Consider the following 14,143-nt stretch of genomic DNA (forward strand, 5'->3'; position numbering starts at 1 on the left):
TATACATTTTCATGTGAAAAAATATATAAAGGATATATAAACTTGAGATTCTGATTTCCAAACTATTTTCATTTTTGTACTGGAGATTGAACACAAGGGTGCTTACCCACTGAGCTACATCCCCAGCCCTTTATATATATGTTTTTTTAGACAGGGTCTTGTCGGGGTCTTAAGCCCCCTTGCTCTTCTCGACCAGTGACAAAGGAAGGGGACACTCCCCAACAAGGTCAGAACAGGATAGGTAGGGCCGGCTGACCGCCTGCTCCCAGCACTCCGGGCAGAGGACAATCAGACGTGTCAGGGAGACCCGTCACAGCAGGAACTCGTTTATTGAGGAAGTCACACAGCTTTTATGTAGGGTGGGGGCTAGGCGGGAACCAATCAGCTTAACTTAGCAAGGCAGGGGGGTTCACACAGGCGAGAGTCCCATAGGACTATATGGCAAGCACGAGCTGATCACGTTCGTGGAACTGTTGTTAACCAATCCCTAATGGCGGGCCGGTTTATCATCATTAACCTTTGAAACCGCCTTTGAGCCTTGATCATGCTCACTTGCCAGGGAGTAAGGAGTCAGCCTGAGTTAGTTAACGTGTCATTAGTCCCAACAGGGTCTCACAAGGTTGCTTACAGCCTTGCTAAATTGCTGAGGCTGGCTTCGAACCTGCAATCCTCCTGCCTCAGCCTCCCGAGCTGCTGGGATTTCAGGTATGCATCACCAGTACCTGTGTCAATTTTATTGAAATATTCACAGAATTGAAAACTTGGGCTTAATGGTGTTATAGTTTGAATATAAGGTGTTGCTCATGTATTGTACAAGGTAGGAATGTTCAGAGGTAAAATGATTAGACTGTGAGAATTATGACCTCATCAATGGATTAATCATTTGAATGAACTAAGTGGGTGGTCACTGTGTGTGTGGGGGGGTCATGGCTGGAGGCAATAGGTCACTCAGGGTTTGCCCTTGGGGATTTTTTTTTGTCCTTGGCTCCTCCCTGGCTCTGCTCTCTCTGCCTCCTGGCTGCCATAAACTGAAAAGCTTTCCTTCATCATTCCACCATTCTGGAATGATGTTCTACCTCACCTCATGCCCAGGACAGTGGAGTTGGCTGTCCATGGACAGAGACCTCTGAAGTCATGAGCCTAAAATGAACTTCCCTCCTCTAATTCTTTTCAGGTTTGGTCACAGGAATGAAAAGCTTACTAACTCAAATGCTAAGTAAAAAGGAATTTACCAGAGAGATATTGGGTCATAGATTGAACTGAAGGAATAGCCAAATAGCCAGTCATCAAGAAAGCAGATCCCTGGACCTCCACTGCAGGATTTTTGGGCAACCACCTTACCAGGCTCCAGTTCTCACTTCCACTAGGCATTCTATTAGCTGTGCCTGTGATTGACAGGCACTCTGACCAAAAAGGAGGGTGATGGCCTATGAGTTGGCCAACCACAAATGTCTACTGAGTCAGCATCACCAGTCTCTGAGCAGAGTGAAAATAATATAACCTGTCATTTCTAGGCTATGCAGTCTTTCCTCAACCTTGCATGAAAGTTTGGGCAGTTTCCAAAACATCTTATGTCACTCGAAAAGAAAAAGTTCTCCAGTGGCTTTGAGCTACCATCACACTCTTATTTAATGAGGAAAACATCCTGCTTAGTGTAAATAAATGTCTCAGTACTTCACTTGAAGCTGAGCATCTCACTTCCCTCTGCTCAGTGTGGCCTGAGGTTAGAAGGCCGTAGAGGGCTGCAGGCATGGTTGGCATCTTCTCTTTCCTGTCACTCCCCTCTTCCCTTCCTGAGCTGATGTCTGTCACAGGATGTTTAGACCATCTAGTTTGGAGCTGGGGAGGACAGTGGAGGTGAGAAGACTCCCCTCAACTGATCCAATGGATATCTGGCTTGAGTCTCTTCAGCTGGGCGGACATGGATGCAGAGCTAACTCTCCCTCCTTGGAGTTCTCTTTTGGGGTTTTCCTAAACAGAGTCTCCAATCCTACTTCCTAAGAAACGGGCTGTGCTGCTCCTCTGGTGGCTCCTTATGATTGTCCCCTCTTCCCTGGGGCATCCAGAGAACAGGCCCTCTTAAGCTCTCTTCTTGGGTAGAACTTGTCCTCTCCTCCCAAGGACTCCCCATGTGGCCAGCCACCCTGTCACTATCTGTGGACTGTATCTGCTCATTTTACTCTTTCAGGTGTAAGTTGGGCACCCTGCTTTGTACACCACAGACCAAGCCACAGAAGTCTGGCTTCCTCTTTCATCTTAAGGGGAGGCAGTTCTCAGGGATAGAATGGGGGAGGGAGAATGTGGGGTCCTTGCTATCCACCTTTCCATTTGTAGCCTTTGTTCTCTTGGCAGAAAATGAGATAGTCCATGTAACTGTCCTGCTGCCTCAGCCATGACTCCTTCCCAGTTTGCATTTCTTCTTTGAAGGCCCTTCAGGAAGCCACATGAAGCTGGCCAGAGTTGGCCTAAGGGACAGGACAGGTATAGCTGGACTCTAGCAGCAGATGTGGAGGTCTGTGTTAAACAAGGGTCAGAGCTGTCCCTAGAAGAGGCAATGTGAGGAGTGAGAGTTCCTGAGAGCCACTGAGAGCCAGGGGGGTATATTGCTCACTTTGCCTTTGTTGTCTCTTAGCACCATGACTTTCCTCTGATGTAAATTGCTCATTTGATTGTATTGTGTCTGTCTATCTGATGCTGATTATTTGAAATTTGGTGGGATTTGCTTTGTGGCCTTGCACAGGGTTAATTTTTGAAAATGTTCTATGCATGCTTGTGAAGAATGCACACCCTCTAAATTTCGGAGGTAGGGCTCAACTTATGTCTCATGCTTATTCATTATGAAGAATGGCATGTCAAAAATTCTCAATATAATTGTGGATTTGTCAAATTTTGGGGCTTAATATACTTTGAAGTCACATTATAGGTGCATTCAAATAAAATCTGGTTTTATCTTCTGGGTGAATATTCCATTTATTATGTTGTGCACCCCCCACCCCCCGCCTCTCTCTCTACTGAGGATTGAACCCAGGACCTTGCACATGCTAGGCAACCATCAACCACTGAACTATATCCCTAGACCTATAGTGACTCTCTTTACCCCTCCAGATACTTTTGTCTTAAAATTTATCTTTATCTGACTTTCATTTGGCAATTCCAGCTTTCTTTTATTTGCCTGACGTTCCTTTCCCATTCTTTTAGTTTCTCCCCTGGACGAACTGACTTATCTCCTACGTATCTTTTGGAGTTCTTCCCCCTTCCCCAATTCCTTGAAATTCATTTGTTGAAGAAACTGAGTTGTCCTATGGAATTTTCTACTCTGTTACTGATCTCATCCCTATAGTATCATTTAGTATGTTCTTCTATCTCCTCTTTTTCCTGTATTTGTAGTTATATCTAGAGGTCACATTCCTGAATAATTTAGTTGGTTGTAAACTTCTGTAATGGTCGCTATTTTCTCTTAGCACTCTGAAGATATTACTCTGTTGTAATAGCCAAAATACTTGATTACTGCTATTGAGAAGTGTACGGTCAGTTTGTTCTTATTTGTAGATGATTTATCATTTTTCTTTAGCTATCTCTGTCCCTGGTTTAAAAGTTCTCCAATTTCATCATTTTTACGTATCTTACAGTTTATTATACTACCTACATTGGCAGACAGATATCCGTCATTAATTCTGGAGAACTCTCAGCCATTATCTTCTTGAATATTGCCCTTCTCTCCATGTGCTAAATATAAGTTGATATCATTCTGCATTTCATGGATCTTATCTTTGCTATCACAATTTTCATCTCTTTATCTCTCTTGAGTGGCATCCTGGGACTTTTCTTCAATTTTAGTTTTCCAGTTCACTATTAGTCTTTTCATCTGCTTTTATTTGCTATCAAATATGTCCATTGAGGTTTTCATTTCAATAATTGTTTTCAATTTTATAAACACCATTTAGTTACTTTGCAAACCTACCTGGTCTTTATCTTCATAACATCTTTCTCTCATATCATGCTTTAATATTTCTTTTTATTCTTTAATCATTATAAGAGTAATTGTTTTATAATCTGCTTCTTCATTCTATTATTTGGAGTTCTTAGGAGTCTAGTTCCTTGGCTTGCTGTCTTTTTGTACTCTCTCTCACAATGGATGTTTTCCTTGCTTTCTTTGGGGTTTGGTTTATGTATCCCTGTTGTTGGGGCTTCATTTGTGTAACCCAGATTGAGAATGTGTTCCTCCAAAGGAGTTTTGAATTTGATTTTCCAGCTGCCTCAAGGATGTTGACAGTTTGGAGCTGCTGTTTTCTTATTTCTCAGCAGTGGGGTTCCTGGGCAAGCCTGTGGCTGTGTGTTCTCATGGGAACATTTTGAGACAAGAAGACACATGCTTTTCCTCACCAGTGGACAGCCTTCTGTTCATTCTCTGAGAGTAGAGGACTTATTGGTCCTGGCTTTGGGGGGAATCTCAGTTTTAACTCCCCTTTTCTGAGCCTAGGCTGCATGTCTTGCCTTCATGGTTGGTGGAATGTAAGCTGACTTGGAAAACTGCTGACTTCCTCACCTGAGGCAGTCAATGTGTTAGCCCCACTTACATTCTTGGTTTTTAGTTTCCTGTCTGAGGTGGCCACGTGGAGTCAAGCTCCTCACCCCTAACACGTGCATATCCTAGTCTCTGGTGACTACATTAGATTCCATAATGAAAGGGAATTAAGATAGCAGATGAAATTATGGTTGTTAATCAGTGGATTTTAAGATTGAATAATTACCCTGCATTATCTGGACCTGCCCCAGGCCATCATAAAGGTCCACACAAAGGGAAGAGAGGGGCAGAAGAGAATTTGAGGGAGGTGCACCTACTGAAGAATGGTCAGAGATGCAATGTTGCTGGCTTAGAAGTCGGAGGAAGAGGCCGTGAGTTTAGGAATGTGGGCGGCCTGTGGAAGAGAGAAAACTAGGAAATTGATTGTCAGAGAATGCAGCCCAGTCAGACCAGCATTACACTTCTGTCCTCCAAATTATAAGAAAATAAATTTGTGTTGTCTTAAGCAGCTAATTGTGGAATAATTAGTTAGGGTAGTGATAGAAAACTAACACTCTCTCTAAACTTCTGGCCTTCTATTTTATTTTCCTGTGACATCATCTATGCATTTCAAAGGGGACACACACACACACACACACACACACACACACACACACACACCCCTACATATTTTTATTCAGCATTTCTAGGTGTCTTGTATGGAAGGGGTTTCATGCTCCAGTCCACACTGGTACCAACTGAGCTGTGCCTTCATTTTAGAAAGTCAATTTCATTCATTCTCAGGCCCTTTTTGTTTGGCTCTCTCCCTCATGTTTCTTCTTCTCAATCCACCAATATTTTTTCTATCAAGGCAGTGTACAGAGTGACGAGAAAAAACAACTCCCACCTCCTACAAGGAAAAAGTGTCTTTTTTAAAGCAAACAGATCTAGGCAGTGAAGTTTGGATGGCGATGACCTTGATGGATCCCAGGGCTGGTATAACACACGATGACTTAACCAAAAGCACCATGCCGCACATCTCTTGGGATGGAAAATAGCAGCAGAAGAAGTATTTTAGTCACTGCCAAATGCTTTGTTTTACATAAAGGCTCTATTGGATAATTAAGCTCATGTAATAATAACTTTTCTGTAGCACCCTGGTGGCTTGTTTTATCTCAGACTCTCTGATGAGGAGTCAGATTAACTTTGGCCATTGTGTGGAGGTGGACATTTAGCAGCAGGGATCTCCATGGAGAGAGCTCCCACAGCTGTAAGAGTAAGTGTTGGCTATCAGAGCTGTGTGGTGACCTACAGTGGGGACCTCCTTGGGGACCCAGTGTGGGTTTTTAAAATGTCAGATAAGTGGTAGGCGGTTGTGTTAATATCATCATATGTGGATTTTAAAATTACACCCTTAGTGAAAACCTAGGATTATCACATCGCTTCCACAGCCCATCCTGGGTCCCCCCTGTGCCTTAGTCACTAGAATTTTAAGTGAGATTAGGGGGGCAAAAGCAAATGGCTGCTACTGGCATGTGACATTAAGACAACCTCCATTCAAGAGACTCCCAGGGATGTTTGAAATTACTTCTGTTATGAGAAAATATGGTCAGAACATAGTTTATGTAAAACTCAATTTTTAAGAAGAAAACAATATTAAAAAAATGTTTTGGCTTTTGGTGAAGATTAGAGAGATGAATAACACCCTCACCTAGGGTGTGGAAGGAATTTCCATAAATAGATAATTTCAGAGGAGCAGGGGTTCCCTGAGCAAACAACACCTACATAATTCTGCCTCAGGGAAGTTGGTACAGAGAGAGCCATGACCATAATTCAAGCATTGGTGTGAATCATAGGAGCATGGGGGCTTCTTCCCCATCTCCCCTCACTGTACTGAACATAAATGCCAGGTGACTTTCCTCACTGCTGTCCTGCTTGGAAGCTTCTGAGATGAGTAGCAAGACTCAAAGGATACTTCTGACCTTTGGGTGCAGACAGAGGGGGTTTGGATCCATCTAGGCCTACATACTGCCTGGCACTTGCCCTTGGCAGGCACCCAAGGACCCTGAGATCTTTCCATAACCACAGATCATAGTAGCTATTTTGCTTGATCAGAATTATGTAAGAAAATATGCACAAAAGTCTGTGGTATGTGACTGGGCCTTAGTAAAGTGTACCTGTGTGTGTTTTAGCCTTACTCTGTTGAATAAAACAGGTTTTACGAAATAACTGTCCAATAGTATTAGCAGCAGATCAAATATGAAGGTGGGAACATGGTCTGAGGTCTGAGTTCTGGTTTAGTGTGGAAGGGAACTGAAGACTGGAACCATGTATTTTTTTAAGGCTACATCATCACAGAATCATAGCCCAAATGGGTGAAAATGCAAAAGAGAGAGAGAGAAAAAAAAAACCCCAAAAAACAAAAAACACTGGAATGAAGTCCAGATCACATTGGAAGCACACAGTATGAGGCTTTTGGCTGCTTGGATTTGAATCAAGGCTTTGGCTGTTCATCATGTTTTGAGGTATTGTTGAAAACAGCATGGCAGGAGTGTCCATGTAGAAGGTGTGTTAGTCAGATTTGCATCTCTGCGACCAAGATGCCTGACAGGAACAACTTAGAGGTTTAGTCCTTGGTCAGCTGACTCTTGCTCTGGACCCAAGATGAGGCAGAACATTCGTGAAAGAGAGAAGCTGCTCAAGGACATGGCATTCAGGAAGCAAAGAGAGGAAGGGGAAGGTGGCACAGGGAAGATGACTTGCATCCTCTAGCCACACCCCACCTTCCTACAGTTAGCACAAGTCCACTCAAACTAGAGTGGGTTGATTTGGTTACAGCTTTCACCAATCCAATCCAATCCAATCCAATCCAATCCAATCCAAATCAATCCAATCATTTCACTTCTAAACTTTCCTGCATTATCACAGGAGCTTTTGGGGAACACCTCATATCCAAACCATAACAGAGGCAATCAGCAAACACTATTGTGGCAACTTCTTATACCAGTAACCCAGAGTTGAGCCAAACTTCACAGTTTAAGGGAGCAGTCATCTGTTAGACTGTCCCTTGCTTTGGACCTAGTCACAGTTTGGGGATCTCCAAGTCACTTTCACTTCTGATCAGCTGGCTACAAATTCAGGGATTCCCCCTACCTTCTCAGGTTCAGTCATTTGCTGGAGTGACACACAGAACCTATGGAAGCACTATTCTCAGGATTACAGTTTAACACAAGGATACAAATAAGATCCAAAAGGAGAGTGGTTTAGTGTGAGGTCTGGGAGGGTCCAAACATGAAACTTGTGTTATTCTAGTCACACATCTTCCTAGCACATCAATGTGTGACAATATGCAGAGTGTCATTAACCAGGGAAGCTTGCCTGAGCTTTGGTATTCAGTTTTATTGGGGTCTGAACTTGCAGGCATGGGTGATTGAATCATGGCTCATGTGTCTCAACCTCTAGCTTCTCTCCATTATCCTGAGTTCAGGTTGATGTCTCAAAGTCCCAAGAGTTCAGGTTGATGTCTCAAAGTCCCCAACCTTCTGATCACATGGTTGGTCTTCTGATGTGACCAGCCTCATCTTGAGCCACCTTGTTAGAATAAACCATCAACTGTGGCCCAAGGGATGAGTAACACCAAGGAAATTCCAAGGGTGTAGAGGCTACCTCCTCAGAAATAGGGAAAAAGAAAGCCAGATCATTACACAGTGCCCCCTGCCCTTCTTCCCCCAACTGCTTCTCCCTTTCCATGTTTCCCCATTCCTGTTTCCAAGAGCAGGCACTGGATGGACCAGACTTATATTTTCCTAGAAGATAATGTCACAGATTGGTAGCCAGCTTCTGGTCATGTGCCACCCAGTCCAATTACTGGGGGTGAATGAGCAGAAGGATAGAATGGGCCACAAGACAAACACTGTGACTACTTCATCTTCATCTTCAGTTGTATATGGGCAGTTTCCCTTCAGGGGGGCTCCAGGAGCAGTGGGCGCCTACTATGGTTTGGATAATTGTGTCCCGAAAGTCTGTGTTAAGGGCTTGATCACCAGCATGCGGTGATACTGGGGGGTGGTGGAATGTTTGGGAGGTGGGACCTAGTGCAAGAAAGGCCATTGAAGGGGTGCCCTAGAAGGGGATGTTGGGATTCTGGCTCTTTCCTCTCTCTGCTTCCTGGAAGCCAGGAGGTGAGCAGACCTCTTCTGCCACATGCTGTCACTGTGATGTACGATGCAGCTACAGGCCCAGAGCAAGGGACCAAGTAATTATGGACTAGAATCTCTGAAACCATGAGCCAAATCAACCTTTTTCTCTTTATAAGCTGGTTATCTTAGGAAACCGACCGATAGAGTGCCCAATGGGTATGTCTGCTGCATGAGGGAAGGAGTGTCTATGAGGAGTGTGGTACTCAGCTTCATTGTTACTGGGATCAAAATGCCTGACAAGAATAACTTAGAGAAGGGGAGGACAATTTTACTTTGGTCTCATGGTTTCAGAGATCTCAGTCCATGGTCGGCTGACTCCATTGATGTGACCTGAGGTGAGGCAGAACGTCATGGCCAAAGGACATGATGAAGGAAAGCCGCTCAGTTCATGACAGCTGGGAAGGGGAGAGAGGGCTGGGGTAGGTGGGAAGGAAGCCAGGGACAAAATAAAATATCCAAGTCACACTCTCAGGGACCCACCTCCTCCAGCCACTCCACCTGTCTGCAGTTACCATCCAGTAGTTCTTTCAAATTATTAATCCACTGAATGGATTAGGCCAGCGATGAAGTTATAGGCCTCACAATCTAATCTCACCTCTCAACATGCCTGCATTGTCTAACACACGAGCTGTTTGGGAAACTCCTTATATCCAAAACATAACAAGGGGCCATGTGGGGAAGGTTTAGTTTGGCTTCCTCTAGCCCTCGACCTCACACACTTCTCCCTGGAAAGGCTGATCTTTCTCTTTCTTTAGATATTTCTTTACCTGTGTGCTCAGAATCAAGTTACAATTGCACACAGCTTGGTATGTGGGATTTTTTTCCTTTTCCATTTGCAACTTATTATGCAAAAACTTAGGTGATTGAGTGTATTTTCAGAAATCAAGACATTAATCCATATTTGTCTCAAAATAACTGTATTATAAAGCTCTACTATATGCTAGATCAGGAGAGAAGGGATAATGCCATCTAAAAGAAATACAATGTGAACCACATATGCAATTTTAAATTTTAGCAGTCATATTATGAAAGTACTAAGAAACTGTCAAAGTTAATTTGAATAATGTTTTATGTAATCCAATATATCCAAATGTCATCATTTCAACATGAATCGATATAAAAATTATTAGTGAGATATTTTATATTCTCTTCTCAAAGTCTTAAAAATCTGGTGTGTATTCTATGCTTGTAACATATCTCATTTTGGAGCAGTCCTAATTCAAGAGCTCCGTGGCCTGCTGTGGACTCTGACTGGGTAGCTCAGCTACGGGATTTAGCCTCCTCTGGAGGAAAGGCATTGCAGAGAAATATCCTCAGGAGACTCCTGTCTATATCCTGACTCTAATGGGGTGGGAGGCAATTGCCAGCCTTCTTGAGCCACTGCTGCTTTATCTGCAGAAGAGAGATGATGATACCTACGCAGGAATTGTTGGGTTAAATGGGATTTTGTACAGAATATAGTAGAGAACAGATGATTAATAGTTTATTACTACACTCAAGGACTTCAAGAAATGACATAGATCAATCTTGATCTAAATAGCCTTTGAACCCATCTTGATGAGAATTCTAGTCAAGAAATCGCAAGTTAAACACAACCATCCAGCAAAGGCCAGTTTTGTTGTGTGGGCCAGGGTTTTCCGATGTTAGTAGATGGCACACTAGTTCTGCAGGCTGGAAGTACAGTCTTATTAATGTGTGAAAGTTATCCATGGCCAAATACATCCCTGCAGGACTTTTCAGAGCCTTAAATGTGATAAAATCCTTTGGGAATCTAGAAAAGTGGGATGTGACCAGAGTTTTCCAAATGTATTTGACCTTTTGATCTATTCTACAGAATGACTAAAGAAGAGGTGGGAACCCCTTCATAGGCTCCCTACTATTTATAGTAATTCTTTAAGAATCCCATGTAACATGCCTTGACCCAACGTTTTCATTGACTGATTATATTGATACTTACACAGGAATTGTTGGGTTTCATTTACAAGAATAATTTATACTACAGTGGGAGATTGCTTAAGAATGTGAAACTTCCTCTTCCCGTTTTATTGAGGTATGATTTGCAAAATTGTAATGTGTTCAAAGTGTGACAGGGTGTGACTTGATACACATCTATATGGTAAGATGATTACTGCAATCAAGTTAATTAATGAATCCTTATCTCACATAGTTACCTTTAATATTTTTGGTGACAATGTTTAAGGTATACTCTTTTGGCAAATTTCAAGTATACAAGACAAACTCTAGTCACATGCTGTACATGTTACCAACATCTCTCCGTGTGCCTCATATCCCAGAGCTTTCAAGCTAAGTATGAGATCAAACATCCAGGTTTTAGAGTGTGAGTTTGAGCTGAAAGACCCCAGAGTTTGAGGAAAATTCAATCCTCTGTTTCCTTTCCAGCAGCTGTCCTTCCAGCAGTTTACCTCCCTTGTGTAACTCAACAATCTGAGTGGGCTCTTTTTTTTTTGTTTTTTTTGGTGGTTGTACTGGGAATTGAAACCCAAGACCTTCGGCATGCTAGGCAGCACTCTACCAACTGAGCTATATCCCCCTATTCAACAATCTGAATCTTGGGTTTCTATGTGTTTCAGCCAAATTTTATCTTCACTGGTTTGATGCCTGTTGTTCCCCATTGCATCATTTTTGTATCCCTGGCTTTGTTAGTTCAAATGTAGAATGACTTGGCTGGCTTCATGTTGCTCATCGGTTTTGGCAGCCACCGTGCTCTTTGTGTAAGCCATTGACAGATCCTCTGTAACTCATTGTTACAGTCCTCCCTGGCCTCTGGAGGGAGTTGTCCTGTGACGTTGATCCACACACTTCGGTGCGCAAAGTCCCTCTAACTGAAGGATTTATCCCTCCCTGCTCCGCCTCCCAGGCCTCACAGTTAGTTGCCTGTAGACAGTTCTCTGGGGCTAATGCTGTCTGGAATCCTTGCTTAGTTAGCTTCATGGCTTATCACAGCCCAGGCTATTGTTGCCCTACACAACGAGATTCATCTCTGCCTCCATGGCAGGCTGTTAAGTTTGTTATAGAAATAGGGACACTCTCAGTCCATCTTGTTCCCTTACTCTGAGTCTTTGAAATTAGGTCACAGGCTTTTCACTCTTCTCCCCTGCCTGCTCCCAGGAACTCCTCACAAAGCTTCCCCCTTAAACGCTTTCTCTTTCTCTTGGGGGCTTTAACTGCTTCTGCCCACCCTCATTTAGTGTAGGACAACTACAGCTGAGAAATGCCTGCCTTTAGTTGTGCCCTTACTGTATTCTGGGAACTTGCACATTGTAAATCTCTCTCAATCTCCACTACAGCCCCTGAGATGCTGTTAGTCCCAGTGTTACAGATAAGAGAACAGAAGCTCAGGGATACTAAATAGCTTGCTCAAAACCATAGTAATGCTGGTCTCAGTTTGAATCCAGACTGCATGCATTCAACAGGTATTTAAGGAGCACCTGCTGTGTGCCAACTCCAAAGCCTGTGCTCTTTCTACACCACCTGTTGCCTCTCAGGATGAGGGGAAGATCCAGGACAGGTTAGGGCGAGAGGCAGGGTGGTGGCAGGCCCCAGGCGTAGGTAGCGCTGGCTGTTCCTGTCCCACCACTAGATGGGGCTGCTGATCTGGCCGTCCCACACCAGGGCCCTGGATGTTTCCAAGAGTAGGAGGGCTCCAGCTCAGTGAGGAGGGCAAGTTGCTGAGATGTGGAGAGGACTGGAGCCCAGGGGACTTGAAGAAATCCTGTCCCAAGAACTGCATGTTGATTGCTCAACCTTGGAAGGATTTGGAAGGATCTGGAAGGTGGATGGCCCATAAGAACACACAGAAGATGGACCCCAAGCCCAGCTTTCACTGATGGAGAAAATTCTGGATTTATGGGACTCATGTTTTCCTTTTCCTGTAAATTTAATTTTGAAAAATATCAGGCCAAGGAAACACTGAAATGATAGCCCAAGGAGCACCTGTTTCTATCCTCGCCTACAGCCACTGCTTGTCCACATTTAGCCACATCTGCTTTCTCACACAGTGACACGTGCAGGTGTGAACAGGCATGGGTGTAAAAGGGTGTGTGCGCATGTGTGTGAGAAACACTTAAAGATCAGTTGCAGAATCATGTCACATCTCCCCTGAATACTTCAGCATACGTCTCTTTTTGTTTCCCGTATTTTTTGTTGGTGCTTTACAGTTGTGCACCATGGTGGGATTTATTGTTACATTTCTGTACATGCACACAATATAACAATACCGTTTGATCATATCATGCTCCAGGATGTCCCCTTTCCCTCCCCTCTACCCACCGCCTGGTCCCTTTGCTCCACTCTTTTGCGCTCCCTTTGATTTTCATGAGAGCCCACCCCGCCACCTTTCTTTTCCTTTTTCCCTTCTAGCTTCCACGTATAAGGGAAAAAACACGTGACTCTCGACCTTCTCTGTCTTATTTTGCTTAACATAATGGTCTCAAGTTCCATCCATTTTCCTGCAAATGACACAATTTCATTTTTCTTTATGGCTGAATAAAACCCCATTGTGTATATACACCACATTTTCTTTATCCATTCATCCATTGATGGGCCCTTAGGCTGGTTCCATAGTTTGGCTATTGTGAATTGGGCACATGTCTCTGAACACAAGAACACTGACATGACCACAAAGCCCTTCTTGGTGGTTTTACACTTAAAAAAAATTGATGGGAAAATGTACTTGGCTTAAGAACTTGAAAACATTCCCAGTGTGGCCTGCTTCCCAACTTAAGAGTCATTCCTCCACCTGGTTTGAGAAAGCTTTCAGGCCTAAATCATATCCGTATCTTTTTGTTTTAATATATATTTTTAGTTGTTGATGGACTTTATTTTATTCGTTTATTTATATGTGGTGCTGAGAATCAAACCCAGTTCCTCACATGTGAGGCAAGTGCTCTACCTCTGAGCCACAACCCCAGCCCCACACATCTGTCTCTTATCTTTACTTTGATGTTTTCAGGTGATTCATGTTCGGAGAGATGATTTCATCCAGGTGTAGATGATGACCTCTCAGGAACTCTGATTCTTCCTAGAAGTCTAGTGGGAAACTCAATGATTTGTTTTTTAAAATCTTTTTTTCTTTTATGATCTTTATTTTCAATAATTAATTTCATTAAAATTATACATAATAGTGGGACTCATTGTGGCATATTCATACTTGCACATAATTTGATTAATCTTACTCTTTGGTACCTCCTCTTTCCCTTTTCTCCCTTTTTCTCTATTGTTCTTCCTTTTATTATTATTATTATTTTTTAAATTAGTACATTATAATTCTACATAAAAGTGGGATCCATTGTAGTATGTTCAGACGTGGACATAGCATAATTTGGTCAATTTTATTCTGCGGTATTTCCCCAGCCCTCCCTTCTGGTTTTTTTTTTTTTTTTTTTTTTTTTTTTTAATCTTCTTGCTTCAACTGTTAATT

The sequence above is a fragment of the Sciurus vulgaris genome (genome assembly GCF_902686455.1).
Source record: "Sciurus vulgaris genome assembly, chromosome: 3".
NCBI lineage: Eukaryota > Metazoa > Chordata > Mammalia > Rodentia > Sciuridae > Sciurus > Sciurus vulgaris.